The sequence below is a fragment of the Rhinopithecus roxellana genome, chromosome 1 (assembly GCF_007565055.1).
Source record: "Rhinopithecus roxellana isolate Shanxi Qingling chromosome 1, ASM756505v1, whole genome shotgun sequence".
Classification (NCBI taxonomy): domain Eukaryota; kingdom Metazoa; phylum Chordata; class Mammalia; order Primates; family Cercopithecidae; genus Rhinopithecus; species Rhinopithecus roxellana.
Window position 1 is genome coordinate 117,749,951 of NC_044549.1, and position 9,397 is coordinate 117,759,347.

Here is a 9,397-nt window from a genome sequence, read left to right on the forward strand (position 1 = left end):
AATTATTAGAAAACAAAACACAAACTCCTTCAAAGAAATCTCTCTCCTCTATTCTGCTAAAAAGGGTTGGTAAACCTGACATCCTTTCTTTTATTGGAAGACAAATCCAACATTTGTTAGACATCCAACATTTGTTGGAAGTCTATCTTACAAGGAGCCACCTCTTACCTGCAACATAAACAGAAGCTACATCAGGTCGAAAATCCACATAGAGGACTGGAGAAAATTGCTGTCCGCTTTCGCACTAGGTTTTACCAGGGGCCCAAGATGTCAGAGGAAAGTCCATGGAGGGCCAGTCACAGGTTTACCTAATTATGAATCTCAGATTAGAATGTCTTATTGTGTGGAAAAGTCAGAAATCAGAAAATGTGTCTGAAGCCAGAGCGGAGGTCTGCTTAAGGAGTCTATGCAGCAGGTAGGGGTCCACTCTTGGGGTTTAAGCCTCAGGTCAGTGAGCAGTGCAGAGGTGCCCCGAACTTCCTATGAGGAGAAAGAGAGGAGAGCAAAGGAAACACACTCCAGAGGTTGCCACAAGGGCTGTGTGCCAGCACTGCATTTTCATGCTGTTTGGAACAAGTCATGTCAAGGAAGATGTTTCTATCCAAAGTTTTCACAGAGCCTCTGCTTCCCCTGTACCTGTGTAGCTCCCTGAAACTGAGGACCCATGTGTCTGCAAAGACCTCTGGAGATCCTAAGACAGAGAGGCACCAGCAGGTAACCAGTGGTGGCCTGGCCATGAAAGAGTATTTGAAATTAAACAGAGGGCAAGTGCAGAAACAGCATCCCAAACCGCAGACCCCACCACAAGCAGGAACCAGAAAGCTGAAGTTTCACCAAGGAGTTTAACTTGTATTTCTCACTGGGAATGGGGATGGGTAGCAAAAAGCCCCTTTCGTGTGCATAATTGTTGGTCCTATGTCCTACTTTTATTTTCTCTAAGACTTTTAGAAGAAAGGCTGTTTTCATTTTTTTTCTCTCCTCAAGAGCAACTTCCTTTTTAAAATGCTTTCCTCTTCTTGCTCTGCTTGAGTAATGCATGCATCATTCTGAAATACCTAGGCAGTCACCTTTTGCCAAAATTACTTCTCTAAGAAAATAGAGTGTTCTTTTTTTAGGACTTAGAGCCCACAAGGGGTGAGTGGAAGTTTTGTAGCCCATCAAAGGAGAATATGTGTTCTGCATTATCAACTAAAACAGTGTACAAAATCATTAAACTGGCCTGGGCATGGTGGTTCACGCCTATAATCCCAGCACTTTGGGAGGCCGAGGCGGGTGGATCACCTGAGGTTGGGAGTTCAAGACCAGTCTGACCAACATGGAGAAACTCCATCTCTACTAAAAATACAAAATTAGCTGGGTGTGGTGTTGCATGCCTGTAATCCCAGCTATTTGGGAGGCTGAGGCAGGAGAATCGCTTGAACCCGGGAGGTGGAGGTCGCGGTGAGTCGAGATCGCACCATTGCACTCCAGCCTGGGCAACAAGAGCGAAACTCTGTCTCAAAAAAAGAAAAAATCGTTTAACTGTGTTCTGCACACACACACAGAATTACAAAATCCCTATAGGACTTTCACAGATAGCTTTGGGCTTAAGGTCTTCGGACAGTAGGTAGTTCTAATTTCTTACTCTCTGGGACATTTAGTACATGTTGGTACACATAAGGAAAGAAAATGGCTTATATTAGAACTAGGAAACAGAGGCAGCCTGGATTTTTATGGTAGGGACTCACTCTGTGCTTTTCTTTTCTTTCTATTAAGTGTTCTTGACACTGACATTGGTAACATTGGCTAAAGGGAATTGTGAGTCATGTGAATTTCGCCTGCAGTGCAGACTTTAAATGACTGTGTTCATTCTGATTTGGAGATGAGGAGAATGTTCCATGCACATCTGTCAATTGGTCTTGGCAGTTGCTGATATACTTGTATCATTTACACTCCCAAAGGCGAGGATTTACACTGGAAATTATAAACCCCCACTTTCCAAAGCAAAGATACTGCTAATTTTATGATGGTGCATAAATACCTCAACTGTCTGGGCTGAGAGAGGGGGCTGCAGGTTTTTAAGAGAGCAGCTATAGTCCTCATTCCATGTAGTCACACCATCTGATGACAGGACTCCACATTCTAGCTTTTCTCACTGTGGAAAAGAAACGTTACTGTTTAATTCATATCCAAAGTTATAAATACAGCTTGTAAATTTTACTAACTTGTTTATTTTTTATTTGGTCCTTGAGAAGTACAACTTGCATTTGCAGATGGTAATTCCTAGTGTTGTTCTCTGCTATTTTTTTTTTTTTTGGTATGAAATTGCTGTATTTGTTAAAGTTTGTTCGTTTTGTGGTTTTTAATTCCCATCAGTGCACTGTACAATGTAGTGTATCATGAAGAAAGAAATAATATGCAATGTATTATGAAATGTGTTTTATTTTCAAATGTGTGGTGTTGACAATAATATTGATTTATCAAGATACTAAGGGAAAATTTGAAATTTAACAAAATGTGTATATTTTAATAAACGCATAAAGCTTTATTGTGTGCCTTTAAATTTAAAAATGGGTTTATAAAAAAGTCAGAAACAAAAGTGTCTTACTATAACATATCCATAGTGATGTGAAGCTTTTACACAAGAGACTACCAAAAAAAGAAAGAAAAGAAAAAGGAGCCTTCCCATATTTTGTTACCTTCACCAAAACCTGAAGTCTGTTACTTTTTTTCCATTCTTAAATGGAGATGAATAAGTGAATTTCGCCTTAAGTGTTTCAATTGTCCTTTGTAGAAAAGCCAGATAAATGAGCTCATTTTGAATTGCATTATTGTGGAAAATTCATTTTCAGAATAAAACATTTTAAAAATTTAAATCGACTAATTAAATTTGAAGAAAGTCAGTGCCATCCTACCTCTTTAAATTTACTTTACTTCCATGAGGAGAATATGAAAGTTACACTTTAGTGGGCTCTCAGGAGAACCTGATGTGGCGCTGTCTCCCTCTCATGTTCTTCTAACAAGGGTACCCTCTGTCAGGGACCGTGCTTACTACACTGCCTGATTAATTACCCCACTCCCGGTACAGTCCTACTCAAGCCACAGCCCCCCACACCTTCTGCACCATCTTACATCTAATACAGAACATTCAGTTCATTGCCCCCATTTATTTTAAAGAACATTTAGAAGAACGGTACTTGTCTACAGGCCCAAACCAAATTACCATAGCATTGATGGTGGCTTAATTGATCTTACTTGATGGTGCAGGTGGTGATACCTGGAGAAAAAGGTAGAGGGTGTAGCAGGGCCACATATTTTCCATATCACATGGGATGCAAAGACAATGTCATCTCTTTATTTCCTGCAACTCAGTGATCTCCCTTGCAACAGTCCACCTGCCTGGATAGCAGGGGAAGAAAAACAACCCATAAATGTGTTAATGTTTTATACATAAATGTATTGTGTAATCATGTCTTAAATGTATTAAGGTATGATGGAATCCCAGTTGATTTCCATTTAGTGTTTTTAGATGACTGAGTCCCTTTGGGATAAATGCTCAGTCTTTTGGATTTCCTCCCCTCCTCCTTGCTTCTCTCCAAATGACTTCTGGAAACAGAGCTTCTGTGATCTCATAAGGAGAGGGGTGCAGATGAGAACTAGGGTGCTCTGGACCCTTAGCCAATGCTCCTGCAGAATAGCTACCTGGACTGCCCCTGGACAGTCCACTGAGGAGAACCTGGCCCATCCAGCCATGTGGGCTTCGTGATGACATTCACTTTCAAAGTCTGCAGGGCTGGCACTGAACCCAGTTCTGAAGTTCCTGCACAATGATGCCTCTTCCCTCAGACTCCAGGCCTGGGCTGACCCAGCGAGCCCTCAGCACTTTAGAATCCACTGCATGTCACCCTGAGTCTTGGGGAACCAGGATCACCACCTTAGGCTCGAGTATCCAGCCACTTCCTTCACTAATAATACACATTCATTCCTGAGCTCTGCTCATTGAGACTTGGAGCCAATGATGCGCTGCAGCTTGCTCATGAAAATGATTGGCAACTTACGACTTTTGTGAGTCAGTTGCTAAATGCAATATTATTAAAACTTAAGTTCTATAAACTTACAAATAAATTAATTACAATGAAAACAAAGCCAATAAATACTCAAAACTATTTTACCATGTTTTACTGTTATCTATGCTCTCGAGGTTATTTACAATTATTGTATCTGTATCTACATAATGACGAGCTATTGCACATCTCTTCCCAACTCTGTGTTTAGTGAATTCACATCGGTAGCTTGAACTCAGCCGTAGTGGAAGAATTTACACCATGGGAATTGGAAAATGCTACAAAATCGGATCTGTTTTTCTCTCTCAGAGAGCTGGCTGTAAACATTTACCAGCACATCACTGCTTATATCCTTTCCAACTACATATACCATTACCCCCAATATACAATGTTTTCAGGATTTCTCACTCCTACCATACCTCCACCCACAGAGGAGGGGAAGCCTGGACAAGGATTTTTCCCCCTCTGTTCTACCTCTATTTCTCTTCCCCTGCCCACTATCCATCAGGACCAGCAGGGCCTGGGTTTCCACTCTTCGTTCCTTCTGACAAGGACTCCTTCTACATATTATCTTGCATATGTCCTTCTGGGGACAATAACCTCATAACTGGTGAAAGAATTGCCCTTTTTTTTTTTTTTTCCATGGAAGAGGCTACAAATAGTATCCAAGAGGAGTCACAGAACAATTTAGAAGTAGGGATTACCACGATCAAAAATAATTGGATTAATATTCCAAAATACAACCTTATTACATGGGTCTTAAAATTAAAAGGTTATTTAATAACAAGTATTGGGGAGGATGTGAAAAAATTAGAACCGTTGTGTACTGATGGGAATGTAAAAGGGTATAAACTCTATGAAAAACAGTATGGCGGGCTGGGCGTGGTGGCTCAAGCCTGTAATCCCAGCACTTTGGGAGGCCGAGATGGGCGGATCATGAGGTCAGGAGATCGAGACCATCCTGGCTAACACGTTGAAACCCCGTCTCTACTAAAAAATACAAAAAACTAGCCGGGAGATGTGGCGGGCACCTGTAGTCCCAGCTACTCGGGAGGCTGAGGCAGGAGAATGGCGTAAGCCCAGGAGGCAGAGCTTGCAGTGAGCTGAGATCTGGCCACTGCACTCCAGCCTGGGCGACAGAGCCAGACTCCGTCTCAAAAAAAAAAAAAACAGTATGGCAGTTCCATGGCCGGGCACGGGGGTTCACACCAGTATTCCCAGCACTTTGGGAGGCTGGGGCCGGCGGATCACTTGAGGTCAGGAGTTTGAGACCAGCCTTCCCAACATGGTCAAACCCCATCTCTACTACAAATACAAAAATTAGCCAGACGTGGTGTTACACACTTGTAATCCCAGCTACTTGGGAGGCTGAGGTGTGAGGATTGCTTGAACTTGGGAGTTTGAGGCTGCAGGGAGCTGAGATTGTGCCACTGCATTCCAGCCTGGGCAACAGAGTGAGACTCTGTCTCAAAACAAAACAAAAACAAACAAAAAAGAAACAGTGTGGCAGTTCCCCAAAAAATTCAACGTATAATTACCATATAATCCAGCAATTCCATGTCTGTGTATATATCTAAAAGAATTGAAAGCAACATTTCTAAGAATATTTGTACACCCATGTTCATAACAACATTATTCACAATAGCTAAAACATGAAAACAACTCAATTGTCCACCAATGAGTGAATGGATAAGCAAAATGTGACCTATACATACAATGGAATATTCAGCTTAAAAAGGAAGGACATTCTGACATATGCTATAACATGGATGAACTTTGAAAACATTATGCTGAGTGAAATAAGCCAATCAGTCAAGCTCGGTGACTCACACCTATAATCCTAGCACTTTGGAAGCCTGAGGCAGGTAGATTGCTTGAACCCAGGAGTTCAAGATCAGCCTGAGAAATATGAGGAAACCCAGTCTCTACAAAAAAATACAAAATTTAGCTAGGCATGGTGGTAATCCCAGCCTGTAATCCCAGTTACTCAGGAGGCTGAGGTGGGTGGAACCCTTGACCAGCCTAGGCAACATGATAATCCCATCCATACAAAAAAATATGAAAATTAGCCAGGTGTGGTGGCAGATGCCTGTAGTCCCAGCTATTCAGGAGGCTGAGGTGGGAGGATCATTTGAGCTTTGGTGCTCAAGGCTGCAGTAAGCCATGATTTTGCCACTGCACTCCAGCCTGGGCAACAGAGCAAGACACTGTCTCAAAAAAAAAAAATTAAATACTTTCACAAACTATGCATCCAGCAAAAGCCTAACATCCAGGTTGTGGAGATTTCTCAAAGAACTTAAAACAGGCCAGGCACAGTGGCTTACTCCTGTAATCCCAGCTCTTTGGGAGGCTGAGGCAGGTGGATCACTTGAGGTCAGGAGTTCAAGAACAGCCTGGCCAACATGGTGAAACCCCATCTCTAAAAATACAAAAATTAGCCAGATGTGGTTGCACACATCTGTAATCCCAGCTACTTGAGAGGCTGAGGCAGGAGAGTCACTTGAGCCTAGGAAATGGAGGTTGCAGTGAGCCAAGATCACACCACTACACTCCAGCCTGAGCAACAGAGCGAGACTCTATCTCAAAAAAACAAAAACAAAAAAAAAACAGAGCTACCATTCGACCCAGCAATCCCATTACTGGGTATATACCCAAAAGAAAATAATGGTTCTACTTTCTGCCAAAAAGACACATGAACTTATGCGTTCATCACTGCACCATTCACAATAGCACAGACATGGAATCAACCCAGGTGCCCATCAATGGTAGATTGTATAAAGAAAATGTGGTACAGATATACCATGGAATACTATGCAGCCATAAAAAAGAATGAAATCATGTCCTTTGCAGCAACATGGATGCAGCTGGAGGCCATAATCTTAAACAAATTAACATAGGAACAGAAAACCAAATACCACATGTTCTCACTTATGAGTGGGAGCTAAACACTGAGCACTCATGGATATAAATATGGGAACAACAGTCACTGTGGACTACTTGGGGGTGGGAAAGAACTACCTATAGGGTGCTATGCTCACTACCTGGGTGATGGAACCTATACTCCAAACCACAGCATCACGCAATATCCCCAGGTGACAAAGCTGCACATGGACCCCTGTATCTAAAATAAAAGTTGAAATTTTAAAAAATAAGAAATACTCCATTAAAAATTCAGGACATCTTCATAAGCCAAACAGTTCTTCCACATTTTATTTCCAGCTATCAACAGTTCGCTGACTGGCAAAGAGAGCCCTTTCTGTGCCAAATTCTCTTCCACTTCTTTCCCCACCTGAGTTGAGGATAGGTCCTTCCATTCTCTCATCAACCTCAATCAAATCCAGGGCAGAAAAAACACCCAGCTCTGAGGCTCAGAGAGAAAACCACGTGCTCCCATTTCTACAACCTAAAAATTCAAACTTTCCGAGCTTTTATTATATATATGTGTTAGCCTGATGCTTACCCATCAGAGCCATGCAGAGTGGTTTTAGGAAGGAATGAGCCCTTTGTAGGTCAATTAACTCGATGAGATAAGCACTGCAGCAGGCTTTCCTTCAGAGAGGGGAAATACGAATGATTTGTGACTCTAATTAACTTCAAACAGAGCAAGAGGAATGCAATTTGGAACATAATCCAAAGAGGAAATAGTCCATCCCAATTCAATTCTGGTGGCTGGAAGACTGATTTAATTTCCTTCCTAGTGGAGACACCCCTCACAGGGTGGGATGGGGAGGAGTGAGGGGTTTCCTGGTCACAGGATTTCCCTGTTTCATGAAGTTCTATTTCCAAAGCAGCCCCTTTCATGTACTGGGATTAAGTTTAAGATGTAGATGCAATGTCCTTGGCTTCCTCACTCACCATGTCAATCTTGTAAGAGAAGGTGGAGATTGGATTAACCAACGTTGGTGGAAAGGGCAGGGAAGGAGATGTCTTCCAAGGATGCTTCCACAGCAAGCTGTGAGCCTTGAGGAGAAGCAGAAGAAAGCACCTCTGCTCTATCTGCTCTCTGATGCCAGAAATTCCTCCATTGGAAACAAAGTCTGGCGTTCCTCAATAAGGAGATTGTTAAGTGCCTTCACAGTTAACTCCCCCTGAAAGAAGGAACACAGCGTCTTAATTCACCCACGTTGAGATATGAAAGACTGACATCATCAGTTCCTTCTGAGAAAGCAGGTTTTCACAAGCCATGAGAAAAAAAATATTCTGAGGTCCCTGGGTGCCTGAGAGGGAGTTAAGGGGACTCCGGTACAGAAGGGAGAGGCCAGGGTCCCAAAGACACACTTCACAACTTTTCCCCAAGATAGCTCTAAATACAACAAGGGCTGGAAGACACCATAAACGTGCCCTGAAGTGAAGCCCCCAAGGACCACTCTGAGGGGAGAGATGGCGGCCGGGAGCAAAGAGGCTCGGACTTAGAAAGAGAGACCCAGATCGCCATTGCTATCTATGTAAATGCAGGCAAGACAGAAGGGTAGTGAACGTGCTCTCCTGCTTCCTGCTGCAAGCTGGCACCTAGCGCGGAGCCTGGGACACAAGAGGCACTGAATAAATATTTCCTGAAGGAATGAATACATGGAAGTTAAGTTTTCCTGCCGGGTACAGTGGCTCACGCCTGTAATCCCAGCACTTTGGGAGGCCGAGGCAGGCGGATCACCTGAGTGAGTTCGAGACCAGCCTGGCCAAAATAGTGAAACCTCGTTTCTACTAAAAATACAGAAACTAGCCAGGCGTGGTGGCGGACGCCTACAATGCCAGCTACTCAGGAGGCTAAGTCAAAAAAATCGCTTTAACCAGGGAGGCGGGTGTTGCAGTTAGCTGGGATAGCACCATTGCTCTCCAGCCTGGGGTAACAAGAGCAAAACTCTGTCTAAAAAAAAAAAAAGTTAAGTTTTCCCTCAGCATCCAGATACCCTCAGTATGCTCCCGCCAAAGCAGAGAACAATTTCAATCACTCTGTTTAAATATTCAACAGTTCTATCTGAAAGATTTCAGATCTTTCGACTCACTTTTAGAAAATGATCCTAAGAAAATAAATCACCAGATTTATTTATCTATAACTACAGGGGAAAAATACCAAAAAAAAATTGAAATCGACTTAATGCCCCAAACTAGAAATTGTTTAAATTAATTATGGTGTATCTATAAAACTCAATACTGTATAGCCATCTAAAAACAAATTTTCAAAGAATGTTTAATGACATGAGGAATGGTAATTATGTTAAATTTTAAAAGTAGGATGCAAAGTGTATATTAGTATATACTTAGTTTTGAATAAGTATGTGTATTTTATATAGCATAGAAAAATATTTGGAAAAAGATTATATAAAGTGTTAATGATTGTTACCTCTAAAAATTCT